Source organism: Macaca nemestrina, chromosome 3 (genome assembly GCF_043159975.1).
Source record: "Macaca nemestrina isolate mMacNem1 chromosome 3, mMacNem.hap1, whole genome shotgun sequence".
Taxonomy (NCBI): domain Eukaryota; kingdom Metazoa; phylum Chordata; class Mammalia; order Primates; family Cercopithecidae; genus Macaca; species Macaca nemestrina.
This window is the reverse complement of record NC_092127.1, coordinates 120,827,997-120,843,579: the sequence shown is the minus strand read 5'-3', so window position 1 is coordinate 120,843,579 and position 15,583 is coordinate 120,827,997.

The window sequence follows — 15,583 nt, the reverse complement described above, 5'->3', positions numbered from 1 at the left end:
TGTCAATTTTGGAAAATGTATACAGAGATAAGATTGCAGATCTACAAAATGATAGAGAAACTTTAACAGAAAATGGAAACTTTAAGTCTCTGAGATAGGTTTGTGAGAGGAAACATACATCAGTGAAGAAAACACTTCTGACTGTATTAAGGAGTTCACTTAAGGATGTTGTGAGAGAAAAGCATGAAGCATGAAAGGCTTCAAATTCCATGCTTAGGGATTTGAACTTTATCTCCGTAGCAAAGAGTCCCTGATGATTTTTGAGCAGAGGAATGACATGTATGTTAGCTGTGTTAGTTTCACTTTCCTATTCTGGTATACAGGATTGATGGTAGAGGTACAACCAAAGCAAGTACATAGTATATATGTTATGACTATAACAATAGTTTGTATGAGGAAAAGGATGCAGACTAAAAATAGCTAGAGAGGGAAGGAAAAAGAGCAATAGTGCCTGAGAATCTTCTGATTTCCAAGAATACATTGTCCTTATCCTCAATAAGAGTTTCCAGATTCAGAAAATTAAAACATAGGCAACCCAGTTGAATTTGAATTCCAGATAAATAACAAAAAGCTCTTTTATGTATGTGTGAACATCCCGTAGTCTGTCTAGCAATCCTCTTCCCTGGTTCATACTTTATTTTACATTCAAGTACTGATTTCAGGCAGTGCTTTAACTCTTTTGTTTGACTGTCAGTTTGGTGGTGCGAGAAGATAGAAGTATATACATTATAGTCACAACTTCTCATTCAGTGAGATGATGGTTATATCTTCTGTTGGAAACATTGTTCTTCATATTTAAAGAAGAGCCTAAAGTGGGGACAGAAAGCAAAATAGTTGTGAGTGGGCTATCAGTGGCAGGAGATGCCTCCACTCCCACAGCACATCAGTCACTGGTTCAAGGCCGATGGTGTATCTTTGGATTACATCCCAACACTGCAATGTGTTACCACTCTACTAAGACTGTTACAGTGTCTTCAATAAGTTATCCCATTCTTCCACTAAATAATTTTTCCATTACAATGGCTGATTTATTACACAGTAAAACAAGTAAATCCTCTGGGTTGAGCTCATTTATCACTACTTTTCCTATACAAACATTACTTGGTCAGACATAGCAGTAAACATAGCATTCAGCAAGTCTACATATGGTGGCGCTAGCAGAAGCATAATGGACAACAAAGGCTAATTCATATTTAGACTAGGTGTCTTTTCAAAGAGGATAAATCTTTGCACCCTTCAAAATGGAAGAGGTCAAATGTAATTTACTTGCCATCTGGAGATTGGATAGTATCCCCAGAAAATGGTGTCATTACAGGACCTCAGCATGGGTTTCTACTATTGGCAAGTTGGGCATTTATTAGTAGCAATAGCTGTAGCAGTCTTGGTGAGTGAATGTGCATTTTATTAACCTGTATCTGGCCCCTTCTTCTGTCATTGTGGAGGGTTTATCAATGAATCCGTTGAACAAGTACAGGGGAACTGAGGAAATAAGCCTACCTGAGGGTCATCACGTTTTACCTGAACACTATGAGCCTTTAATGAGTGAATATTCTCTGGTGAGGATTTATGTATAACAGTATATCTTTATAGTCAAAGTTCTATCGATGTATCCTTCCTCTGTATTTGTTTTGTCAAAAATTCACAAAACTTGTTTTTCCAGGTCCCCAGCCATTCAGCCAAATTCGCCCTCGCCTACAAATAGATACAAATCCATATCTATGGCCATTATTCCTTCAAAACAAACTGAACATAGATGTATTAAGCCCATTAGGAGTATTTTTATCCTTCCCATCATCCAGGCTTTTGTAACCATCCCTGAGTGAAACTGTAATACTGGTATTTCAGGTTGGTGCCAGTATAAAATATGAAACCATCTGTAATTGAGGTCCTAATGTACTTTTTTCTTAGTCAGTTGATCAGACATAACTCTCTGTGAAACTATAGATGGACCTGAAAGAGAGAGATTGCAATGTAACAGTAGCAGGTGCCTTGAAAGTTAGAGTGACTTGTTCACACTTACATATGCCTACAGAACACAGCTTCACTTGTTAATGGAGTACCACTGTGTATGCCTAACATTATGACTTAGCCTAATGGATCAGATAGTGCAACAGTTTTCTATTGCTATGCACAAATTACCATAAATGTAGTGGCTTAAAACAACATCCATTCATTAACTCACAATTCTATAGGTCAGAGGTCTGGTATGTCATGAATCGGTTCTCTGCTCAGGGTCACACAAGGCTTAAATCAAGTCAAGAGGAGAACTGTTTCTTTCTTGAAGCTCTGCGTAAGAAGCTGCTTCCAACAGCATTCTTGTTTTTGGCAGAATAAAGTTTCTTATGTTTGTAAGACTAAGTTCCTGTTTCTTTGCCATATGACTTTCACCATCCTCAAGTCAGCAATAGTGTATCAAATCATTCCCATGCATCAGATATCTTGACTTTCTCCTCTGTACTAACTGGAGAAAACTTTCTGTTTTTAAATGGCTCAATTGATTAAATTATGTCCACTGGGATAATCACATATTTTAATGTCAACTGATTAATAACTTTAATTACACCGGTAAAGTGCATAGTGTTCTCCCACTTTAATTTGCCAGAGGTTTATAGAGCATCTGTATCTTCTTCCACAGACATCTTAGATACCATTGAGTCTAGTAATGCTCAGCTGAAGAAACGTTTCTTGTTCCGGAATGCACTCAAAATCAGCAGCCTTATGGATTACAGTTTCAAGTCAGGTCGTTGTTTACCCAACCTATTTTTTTTTCAATTATATGAATCAAGTAGTTTGTAGGTTCCCACTTATTTCAGGGCTAGAGGAACGTTATGATTAATTAGTCACACCATTCTGTCAGACCATTTTGACAGAATGAGCCAAGTCATTCCATGTCTCTAATCTTGCTATCCATTTGGTACCACGCTCATTTTTTACATGGTTGACTAATGCCGTTCCATCAAGCCCTTGGTAGCCCATTTTTATGATGGAATAAAACACCACTGTTCATCCCAGCTTGCCACAACAGGTGCTGCAGAGATTTTTAAGGATGCTGTTGCTCCCTCACAAATATATTTGCCAATGCTAATGTAAAGTAAGTATCCTCTGATTTTCTGTTGGGATGTATGTATACAATGTGAGTGAGAGATTAAGTTGCACATGATGAATTCAGTTCAATATTTCTATATCATTAAGTTATTGGATTCCTTTTTTAAGAAAAATCAAAGAGCTTTTGGTTCCAAACCACTCATTCTGGTTTCAGCCAACCAACCAAAAAAGCAATATAACTCATTTCTAGTTCCTTCACCTAAAACCTGGAATCAAAATCTCCAAAAAGTCAACCCATTTAAGTAGGTTCATCCTTGTCCAGTGTTTGCCCTTTTGTCTTTGGTCAAATACTTTTACAGTTCAACCGCCACATTTAGTCTGTGGGATTCTGTTGACATAAATGAACAAACATTTGCAATCATTAAGGTTTGAGAATTATCTTTCCCCAGACCACACATTATACGAGTCCCCTTTAGGTACGCTAGGGCCTTTTGTTACAGATTTGGAAGCCAAGAAGATTACTAGGTGCCTTGAGGAGTATTAACATCTTTGTATAAATTACTTACTGTCTTAGTTTGTTTTGTGATGCTATTTAAAAAACAGAGGCTGGACACTTTATAAAGAAAAAAGGAGTATTTTGCTCACAGTTTGCAGGCTGTTCAAGAAGCAGGGTGACACATCTGCTTGGCTTCTAGTGAAGTTTTTTGTGTTGCATCCAACATAGTGGAGAAGGTCAAAGTGGAAATAGGCATATGTATGTGAAGAGGGACCAAACACAAGGGCATCCTGGCCTTATGACACCCATATTCTCAGGAATTAATTCACTCCCTGAAAACTAATGCATTCTTACGAGAGCCAGGACTCACTTGCTCCCACTGAAATGGCACCAAACTGTACATGAGAGAACCATCCCCATGATCCAGACACCTCCCACTAGGCCCAACCTCTCAACTCCAACATACTGGGGTTCACATCTCAACATAAGACTTGGTGGGGACAAACAAACTATATCCAAACCACAGCACTTACCTTAGGTAATGTTATTATATGATCAAGTTGGGAAATAGCTCGCATCACTTGTGTCACATTCCCTGAGCCAGAATTTAGTCATATGGCCACACATAACTTCAAAGAAACATAAGAACATCGTTTAGTTGTGTGTCAACAGGAACACATTTTGATGAACACAAAACTTGCTACCACTCTCTTACTCTCATTTAAAGGAGAACCTTGCCTCTTATTCTTATACAAAATCAAATAAATACTTTAAATAAATTTTACACTTATTCACACAGAGAACTAAGTCACTATCTCTGCAAAGTCCCATCCATTCACAGCAGTCAGCTAAAGGTCCAGAAACTGCAGGTGATGCACAATCCTTATCATCAGGTTCAGATGCAACTCCCCATGATTCATAACCAAGAAACCAAAATCCATATTATCTTCCTAAAACACCCAGTGGTAGAGCAGGAAAAAAAGACAATCTCCTGCTTGGAAAAGATGAATGAATGGCACCAGGCAGTCAATGGCTCATAGAAAGTATGAAATCTTGCTGGAGAGTCATTGCAAAGGCCACATAGCCTGAGATGAAAAAATAGTCTTAATTATGTCCAAAAATTTACTTCCGACAAGAATTATCCTCTGAAAACCCTAGTATGGCCCTCTTGGAAGTATGTCTTTATTTGATACTAATAAAGTATCAAATTATTATCTAACTGTGTATGAAAAATGTCTGGCTTCCTTGGGAGCTGAGCAAATTATGTCCCTTTATGCTTGTAGCTCTTTTTTGTTTCTAGTTAGTTTCTTCCCCTAGTAACTCCATACAAAGCTGTTTTCTAGATTGTGCCTTAAGGTTTGACTGTTTCATTGCTTTCTGACCCCATCTCTCTCTTTCTCAAAGTAATAGCAAGGTAATTTAGGCTATCTGAAACAATAGGGTTGGGTAGGAAAGAAATATTCTTAAACTGATAATTAGCACGCGTTTGATTTTCCTTTCTTTTTCTTTCTTTTTTTTTTTTTTTTTTTTTTTGACAAAGTCTTACTACACCTTGGTTACTTAAGGCCTTTTACAACTAGATCTTTAGTATTTGCTTTCAAGAAACAGTCAGTTTTTCCAATTTTGTAAGGCATTTGAGCTCTGGACTTTCTCTATTACCTTTGATCTCTGCTTGAAAACCAGTCAATTCTTGTTTGAGTTAATCTCTTTCTTGTAACACCTGGCTAAATGTCACCAATGGTAGCCAGCATACACTGTCACTCTTTTAATCTTTCTCCTAGAAGGATTTTGCCTTCCAAGTTATCACAAACATCTTGCTGTATGTAGCAGGGCTCTCCAGACTTCTAGCTGCTATATCTTCTTCATTGCTGCTTGCCACCTATTTGTTAAACCAACTCCACCTATTTTCATTTCGTTATAGCAGCATACAAGTTATGGTACCAATTTCTGAATTATTCATGGTTTAATTAGGAAAACGAGCCACTCTAGATATTCCAAACACTAATAAATGTAACAGAGATAAAGTAGTTTTTAAAAAAAGAATATAACTTTTTGACACTCCTCCCATTAAGAGGTGGGATCAGTGTCCTTTCCTCTTGAACCGGGATAGGTTTGTATCTCCTTCAACGATAGAATACGTTACAACTGATCCTATAATGCTTCCAAATCTAGAGTATAAGTATCCATAAAGTTTATGTCCATTTCACTTGGGATACCTGCTATGAGGAAAGTCAGACATCATGTAAGAAAACTACCCATACCAAGAGCACCATGCTACAAAGTCCAGTTGACAACCAGCGTCAACTGCAAGTCACGTGAATGAGCCACATAGGATATTTAACATATTTGAGACTTCACAGATCTAACTGCAACCATGTAAGAAACCACAAGCAAACCTATCAGTCATACTTCTACAAATTTCTGGCGTATAAAATTGTGGGCAAAGTAAAGTTGATATTTTATGGTGCTACATTCAGGGATAATTTTTAAGTCAGCAATAGATACCAGAATCATAAGAATTTGGTGCTTATGAAAACTCTTGGGAAGGATGTCTGACTCCACAAAGGAACATGTATCAGCCATAGAGATTTCTCTCTCACCATCAAAAAAAAAAAAAAAAAAAAATAGAAGACCAGACAAAATACGTGAATACGAAATACATGAACTGGAAAACAGGCAATAAATGACACGATTCCCTGACAGAAGTACATGTAATGAGGCACACTCTCTGATTTCCTGAGCTTACCACCTGGAGGTGGTTTCCAGGTTGCAGATCAGAAAGGGCCACAATGGAGACCAGAAACTTAACATTGTTGAGGAAGGAAGGGATAGTGCAAGAAGTTCAGGAAAGTCAAGGCAGCTGGAATTTGCAAGGTAGAGTGGAAAGAAAGGAGTTACTTAGAGAAAGATCCCAGAGATCTAAAGTCTTTGTTGAGTACTGATCTGGATAAGTGTGAGTTTAAAGTCCATGGGATGAGGGAGTAAAATGTCAGAAAATAGTAAGTAGGTCAAATAACTCCTGAGGCTTATAGAGGGTTAGGAATGGCTCACATTCCTACCATGTTAAGGGAAGAGACATCAAATTTACAGGACAATTATGAAGCCTTCTGAAGAATCATACCTCAGACATGTGTCTAAATTAGACATAATTAAGTCTGTTCTGGATCCAACCTAAAGAAGTTAAAAGCAAACTTTAAAGTGAGCCAAAGTAACTTAACTTCATGTCAGAAGAAAGGCTCGTAATTGTTTGAAGGGATAGAGCAAACTAACATCCAACAAGGTAAAATGTATAATATCCATAATCCAATGAAACTTACAAAGTATACAAAGAAGCAGGAAAATATGACCATAACCAGGAGGACAATTAATTGATAAAAGCAGACCCCAAAATAGTGAAGGACCTTAAAACATATAAATATCATAAGCATGCTTAGAGATGCAAAGAAAAACATGAGCAGAATAAAAACATTAAAAAAAGCTATAAAAAAGACTAATGGAACTTCTAGAGATATAGCATATTTTAATTAAATAAGGGTAAGATTAACATCAGAATAGACATCTCAGAGGAAATATCAGTGAACTTGAAGACATGGTAATAAAAAAAAAAAGACTCAAAATCAAGTTCAAAGTGAAAAAAAAAGTGCAAAACTGAACACAGCTTCAGTGACCTGTTTCCAGTGTTACAACATGTATAACTGGAGTCTTAGAAAAAATAAGTGTGTGAGTAAAAAAAGCAATTTTGAAGAAATCACTACTACAATGTGAAATTCAATGAAAACTATAATCCTATGAACTGAAGAAGCTCAGTGAAGCCCAAACAGAAAAAATATATAAGGAAACATTATAATCTAAGAATCAGTGACAAAGAGAAAAATCTTAAAAGTCACTACCAAAAAAAAAAAAAAAGCCACTACAGGAGGGAAAAATGACTGTGTGTGTGTGTGTGTGTGTGTGTGTGTGTGAGTGTATTAATGGCAACTGATTTCTTTTCAAAGTCTAGGTAAGCCACACACAAATTTAATTTACGTTTATAAATTGTTATAAAAAACTATCAATTATAATTTTATTCCTAGACAAAATGTGCTCAAAAGATGAAGACAAAATAATGACTTGTATACACAAAATAAACTGACAGAAATAACCAGCAGAACTGCACTACAAGAAATATTAAGTGTCTTTTAAGCAAAAGGAAAATGATATCAGAGAGAAACTTGGATCTACACAAAGAAATAATGAGTGCCAGAAATGGCAATTGTAAAAATAAATACCAAAGCCATTTTGTCTGATTTTTTAATCTTTTAAAATAATAATTAGTGGCATATAGCAAAAAACAATGTTTGTCAAGATTATATTTTAGGTAGAAATAAAACACATGACAACCTTGGTACAAAAGCCAAAACAGAGTAAATGAAAGTTTCTTACACTATATATGAATTGGTTTAGTATCATTAGAACATAGGCTGGGAAAAGTTAAAACTTATTGTAAACCTAAGAGAAACCACTAAATAAACATATATATATGTTTATTAATAAATTTATTTACTTATTATCATTTATTATATAGTTTATTTATTATTTATTTATATGTTTATATATTTAGTTATTAATTTATTAATAAACACACATATATGACAACCAGTTGATGCTGATTGTCAACTATATATATATACACATATATATGCAGTAAATCAAAGTAGAAATAAAATAGAAACATAAAACATACTCATCTAAGGGCATATAGGAAAAGGGAAAAAGAACAAGAGATGGAAAGTTAGAAAACAAATACCAATGTTATAGATGTTATGTCAAACTACATTAAATTTAAATGGTCTACATTCATTAATTAAAAAGCAAGAGAGCGTCAGGGTAAATAAGAAATAAGATCAAACTATATTCTATCTACAAAATATTTACATTAAAGACAAACTGGTTAAAATGAAAAGGTAAAAAATATATATCAGGCAAACACTAATTTTAAAAAAGCTGGAGTTGCTATATTAATATCAGGCAAAGAGATGTAGACACACACACACAGTAAGCAAAACCCCACAGAAACACACACACACACACACACACACACACACACACACACACCCTGACCAGCATCCTATTAATAAAATATGTAGTCCTCCCCTCACCCACCCCCAGAAAATCAGTAAAGACAGAGGAGACTTTAACAGCAACATCAAGGAATTTAACCTAATTTGGCATTTGGAATTTGTAGTACAGTCCCCTCAATAGCTGAATACAAATTTTTTCCAAATAGGCCTAAAACATTTCTCAGGATTGATCATCTACTTAAATGAAAACAACTCTCCATAAATTTAAAAGGAAAGAAATCATGCTGTTTATTTTGTATCCATTTAATTAAATAAGTAATCATCAACAAAAAAGATATCTAGGAAATCTCCAAATATTTTACAATGAGAAACATACACATAAATAAGTAAAGTTATTTATATAATTAATTAATAAAAGAAAAAATCACAAGAGAATATAAAAAAATTTTTGCACTAAAGGAAAATGAAGGCACAATATATAAAATTTGGGATATGCAGCTATAGCATTGTTTAAAGGGAAATTTATAACACGTAACATTTATATTAAAGGAAGAATGTTCTCAAAGCGAAAATCCTATCTTCCACAAGAAATTGGAAAAGAAAATTAAACCTAAGTTAAGCAGAAGGAAAAATGTAAGCTAAAAGCAGAAACCAAATAAGTAGAAAATATAAAAACTATAGAGACAATTAATAAAGCCAACTATATTTCTTTAAAATTGGGGGAAAAAATCATGAAATCATGGATAACCATTTATCTTAAGATTTAAAAAACAAATATAAATTACTAATATGCAGAATGAAAAAGATGTCACAGCAAACAATGCAAAGAAAACAAAACAATATTATAAACAACTTTGTCAATAAATTTGTTAATTTTGATGTAATGAACAAATTCCTTAAAAGATAAGAAATTTCAAATCTCAATATGTGTGTATTAAATGGGTCTATATTTGACATATGGGCTTATATGTATTACAGAAATTGAATTTAAAATTTTAGAGCTTCCCAAAAAGAAAATTCCAGACTCATAGAGATAGGAAACAAAGAAGTAAAACTTGCTTCATTTCCAGATGACGTAACCATCTCTGTGTTAGACATCCTAAGGAATGTACAAGACAACACTAAAACTTATAAATGTGTGTAGCAAAGTTGTAGGACATTAGGTCAATAATTAAAATAATTAAATTTCTAGTTTTTGGCACTAAAATTGAAATGTGAAATCAAGAAAACAATGCAATTTAGAAATTCCATATAAATGAGATAACATCACATAGTCTTGTTTTGGGCTTCTTTTGCTTATCATAACACTTTAGAGATTCACTCATGTTGTTGCATTTATTGGTAGTTTGTTCCTTTTTATTACTGAGTCGCATTCCATTGTATGGCTGTATCCAAGTTCGTTCATCCATTTATCAGCTCATAAGCATTTGGGAGGTTTCTGCTTTGGGGCTCTAATTTTACAAATGTGAAAGTCATGTGTACTTTGATGATTATTTTCTGGGGTAAATACCTAAATTGGTATTACTGGGTGTTCTAGTAAGGTGTATTATAAATTCTATAGTATATTTTTAATTTCTTTTTATTTTATTGGAAATGAGGTCTTGCACTATCGCCCAGACTAGACTATGGGGGCATGATCATAGTTCACTTCAGGCTCGAACTCCTGAGCTCAAGTGATCTATCCTCCCAAGTAGCTGTGACTACAGGCACATACTCACATCTGACTAATTTTTATTCATTCTTGTTGTTTTAGACAATGGGTCTCTCTGTGTTGTTCAGGCTGGTCTTGAGCTCCTGGCTTCAAGCAATCATCCTGTTTCAGCCTCCCTGGCTCTAAAATGTATTTCTAAGTGACTTTTTAAGCTTTTCTGTGGCATTTTGCATTCCTTAGCAATGTGCAAAAAGTTATAGTTGTTTCTCAGCCTCACTAAAGCTTCCTATGCAAAGTTTTTAAATTTTAGTTATTCTCGTTGTTACGTAGTGACATCTCAATGTAGTTTTAATTTTATTTCCCCAAAGATTAGCTATTTTGAACATTTCCTGATACTTAAAGAAATATTAAGCAACCATTAAAAAGCCATCACTTTTCTATTATACAGCACTGTATCATAATTATTACAAAGCATAGGGCAAGAGTCAGTGTAAGTTTGTGACCTACACTATGATTACACCCACGTGAAACTTGCATGTGCTTTTGCATGACAACAAGGATCAAATTAATTTAAATTAGTTGTTATGACAGGACTCTGGTTAAATAGTTTCTTATATTTTTATATTCCTTGGTGTTACATTTTCAGGGATTGTAACATTATTGTAATGTAGATATGATAGAGGGTAGAAAAGAGTGACTTTGATTCATGTAAGTTAACTATTCAATGAAATTCTCAAGAAGTAAGTACAGGGCTGGGCGCGGTGGCTCAAGCCTGTAATCCCAGCACTTTGGGAGGCCGAGATGGGCGGATCACGAGGTCAGGAGATCGAGACCATCCTGGCTAACACGGTGAAACCCCGTCTCTACTAAGAAATACAAAAAATAGCCGGGCGAGGTGGCAGCGCCTGTAGTCCCAGCTACTCGGGAGGCTGAGGCCGGAGAATGGCTGAACCCGGGAGGCGGAGCTTGCAGTGAGCTGAGATCCGGCCACTGCACTCCAGCCTGGGCTACAGAGCGAGACTCCGTCTCAAAAAAAAAAAAAAAAAAAAAAAAAAAAAAAAAAAAAAAAAAAAAAAAAAAGAATTAAGTACAAGGGTATTTGATCAAAAATCTAGAAATGATGGCTTTGTTAGAGTTCAGATGTGTTTCTGTATTTCAGATGTGTTCCAGGAGGTTTTCTGTACTCCCCACAAATGAAGATGAGAAAAACACCATTTATATATGATAGCTAACACTAAATTAGCAGAATCCAAGAAAATCCAGGAGGCAGATCATAGGTGAAGAGAGTGGTGGGAAGTGACAGCCCTGCTGTCTGTTTTTCATTCTCTCCTAAAACCAAGTGTGAAGGTCACAGACAAAATAACATGTCTAAACCAAGTGTGCAGGACACAGACAAAATAAAAAGTCCAAAATAACTTGTACAACATTTAACAGTTTATTGGGTCGTGAAGAACAAATAAATAATCGCTTACACAAAACATACTTGGTGAGGTCTAAAATGAAGAGGTTAGTCGTTTGACTTTCTCTATCTCAGGTTGCCTTACTGGTCAGAATTGTTCCAGATTCAGGAATATTCTACGTGTTTCATGTCTTCAGTGTGCTTACATTTTCCCTTGGTCTAGCACTGCTATTTATTACTCTCCATTGCACAAACTCATATCACCCTCTTGCATCTTTGGTCCATAGTTTCTGTAACCTTTTCTGTATCACTGGACTTTGTTTGGACTGTCTTTGACTCTATAAATATCCTCATGCATAGTCTTAAAGGAAATATACTTTATTCAGTCACACTTGATAAGGCACTTGCCACTTTCCAATGTTTCCTTTTTCAAAACCTACAATTTTATTTAACCAATTACTTTATTAATATTATTTAATCATCTCTGTCTCCTTTAATTCACTCTGAATCCTTTCCATTGTTCTCTCTTCATTCCCAAAGTTTATCTTTTAGCTTCTCAGCTCAATAATTGAAATTACATGGCAAATTTTCTTAATCACTTAATATCTTCTAAGTTACACAAAAATCTATTTTAGACAACCATACACGTGTGTTAAACTTCTGTCATTTTGTTTTGCCCTGATCCTATTCCTTGACTGATTTTCTGTGTTATTATTGTTATTGTTATATTATTATATTAGCTATTTGTCTCTCTATACCAAGGAATTTCTAACTTTCCTTTCTCAATTCCCTTTCTTTTTATCTGCCTTTAATTTGCCAAAATTCTCCATCTTGATGTTTTGAAAGTCTAATTATTTCAACAGTATACAAAAGTTTGAGAAGTTAATTTGCTGTTATCAGGATGTTTTATTATAGCTATGTAAGATTTTCACCAGAATTGATCACTTCTGATTCATATGTATACTTTTTATTTCAAGGTTACTTCCAACTCACATGATTTACAATCAGATTCCTCCATTAAGACTGATGATATATGCTTGTCATTCACGCTTATAAATGTAAAGTCTCTAACTTGTCTGGAATGTGGCTTCAAAACCCAGTTCTCTTCTACTCCACACCATTGTAATTTACTCCTATGAATTTCTCCTCCTCATATCAACTTCTGTATTGTTTACTTTTTGTAATTTGAGCATGTACATAAATTCTCATCTTCTATTCCTTACAGCCAGAATAACACGAATGTATATTTCAATACATAGTCTCATTCTTCAGAGTTATCCACACAAAACCAATAAATTCTGGGAAAACTTGAAACCTGTGTGTGTGTGTGTGTGTGTGTGTGTGTGTGTGTGCGTGTGTTTAATAGCCATGGCTTCAAATAAAACTTCTTTATAGCTAAGTTTTTAATCATTGAGAGAAAAAGAGAGAAAGAGTCATCTAAGGAAATTGACTTTATGAAGCATATTATTATAATTTACCATTCCACAAAGGGATAATGCAAAAAAACATGAGGATACTGAGGGTGAAATCACCTTCCCCCACCTTTAAACATGGGTGGGATGTACTCTGGAATTTAATGACAGCTTTCACGAGAAGAAATAATAAATTTCATTCTACCAAAATGAAGGCTCCTACCTCAGACATTTGACATTTGAGAAATAAATCTTGACATTCAAGAGATGATAAATCTTGATTCCTTTGCAAATGAGGAAATGTGACTACAATCTCCCAGCTTTTTCTCAAATCCTATTTTCAAGCAAAAGTATGTTTCCAACATACATATTCCAACTTAACTACCTTTTCAACCTGTACAAAGTTTGTTTCTTTATCTATTTTTTCATGAAGTGTAAACTGTTTGGGACCTCAAGTCACTCACTTCAAGGGTGGCAATGAGTAGGAAGCCCAAACGTGACCTAAGACACAGTTGGTGAAGTGCCTGTGTTGGAACATGCTCCAGAGTCTCAACACATGAATTTTAAATTTATGCTTTGTCTAAACAATAGTGTTTTGCACAACATAAACTTTTATGATCACTAGAAAATTGCTGAAACCTCAAACACTAAATCCACAAATGTTAAAGGACTATTTGAAATAATGATTCAGTTTCTCTAATGTATATTCTTTGTGCTATCATTAGGTGGCATATCAAATTGTTGGGACAATGTTTAGGAACTAAAAACTAAACTGCTTCCAATTAAAGTGGAAAATATTTTCCAAAAGTGGAAATTTTCCTTTTCCCTAACTTTTTCCAAAAAAATAGGAAAAAATGGAAAATATTAGAGAAAAGGACAACTTCTACTTTATTTCTCCTGGCTCCCAAAACTACCATAAAGCATTTCCTAGGATTGTGCAGTACACAATTTGAAAAACTTTTGATTTTTTTTCCTATTATTATACTTTAAGATCTAGGGTACATGTGCATAATGCGCAGGTTTGTTACATATGTATACTTGTGCCATGTTGGTGTGCTGCACCCATCAACTCGTCAGCACCCATCAACTCGTCATCAAACCTGCAAACTCATCTTCCCCAACTTCCAAATTAGATAAGTCATTCATTTTAGATTTTTAGGAAAGAAAATTGAGACATAGAGATATTTAGAAATTATCTACTCTGGCACTCAGACTTTGTGATTCTTTTTGAATAGAGAAGAATCCTCTGTCCTCGAGTCAAATATAATATTTAATATATAGGTTGTTTCATGCAGATTGACTATGACTGTGATGTCCATTTGACATGAAAAATACCAGTCTAAGCTGCTTTTTCTGTTATTATTAACAGTTCTGTCAGACCCCTTGAAGATTACTGTACGAAAGTATTTATTGAGCTTCTAGCTTACACAAATACAGTTAGGGACCTGGAAAATGATTTCACAGTTAAATATAGTATTGTTAAGGGAAGAATAAAAGCTTTCTCCCACCCCACCTCCATCTCTGCGTGCATCAATTCTGTGAAATTTGGCTAAGGTAGTCTTGGTATTCTTGTATAATAGCTCTAAGCAAAGTTCTCCTACACTTTCTTCCAAAAGTTGGCCTGTTAAATGAAGCATTATATAATACAAGAGTAATGGAGGCTTTTGAAAGTAATTTGGGATTTAAGTTAAGAAATAGCAAAATTAAGATTTGAAAATTACATACTCTTAATACACATTTTTAGCTCAATTTTCTGGCCATGAGTCTTTAGTCTGCTTTTAAAAGAAAAACACATGTTGAGAAGAGATATATATGAGGCGAAATGAGTTTTATGTGGCCTCCTACTACACTTTGAAATATAGTCTATAGTACAGAAATCAGTGCAGAAAATAATTGTGCCCAAGTGCCATTATATTCATTTCATCCTCAAGATTACTGCCTCTTCTTACCTCCCATTTTATTTAAATAAAGAATAAACGCAACTTGCCTGCCTCTGTATTTTGGGTAGAAAAAAGAATGGTGAAGGTTTGAGTGATCACTATCTAAAATAATCAGTTAATTAATTATTTATGTTATTAATGTATCATTAAGAAGTGGTTTATGTATGAAGCGAAGCCATGTTTGCTATCCATTACTCAAAAGTTTGGTGATTTCCAAATCCATATGGAATTCTAAATCACTGGAAAATTTTTCAGAAATTCAGATTTTAGGGTCTCTACCCAAATATACTTAGAATCTCAAGGAATAGGCCACTGTCATTTGTATTATCTGTGAAAGCTGATCATACAAATTGAGTCATTCTTGTCATATTCAGCTAAAACAGAATTAAGAAACCAGGGGGGAAGCACTCAGGGTATAAAACATTGATCCAAGAATGCAATTCTCTGCAAGACTGACTGATGAAGCTGCTTGTTGTATAACTTGAAACCACTTTTACCCATAGTTTGTGAGATGACTTGCTGCAACTCTAGGACTAATTTTGCTCGCTGCTATCATTCACCAGTTGGAGCTTGCCAGTTC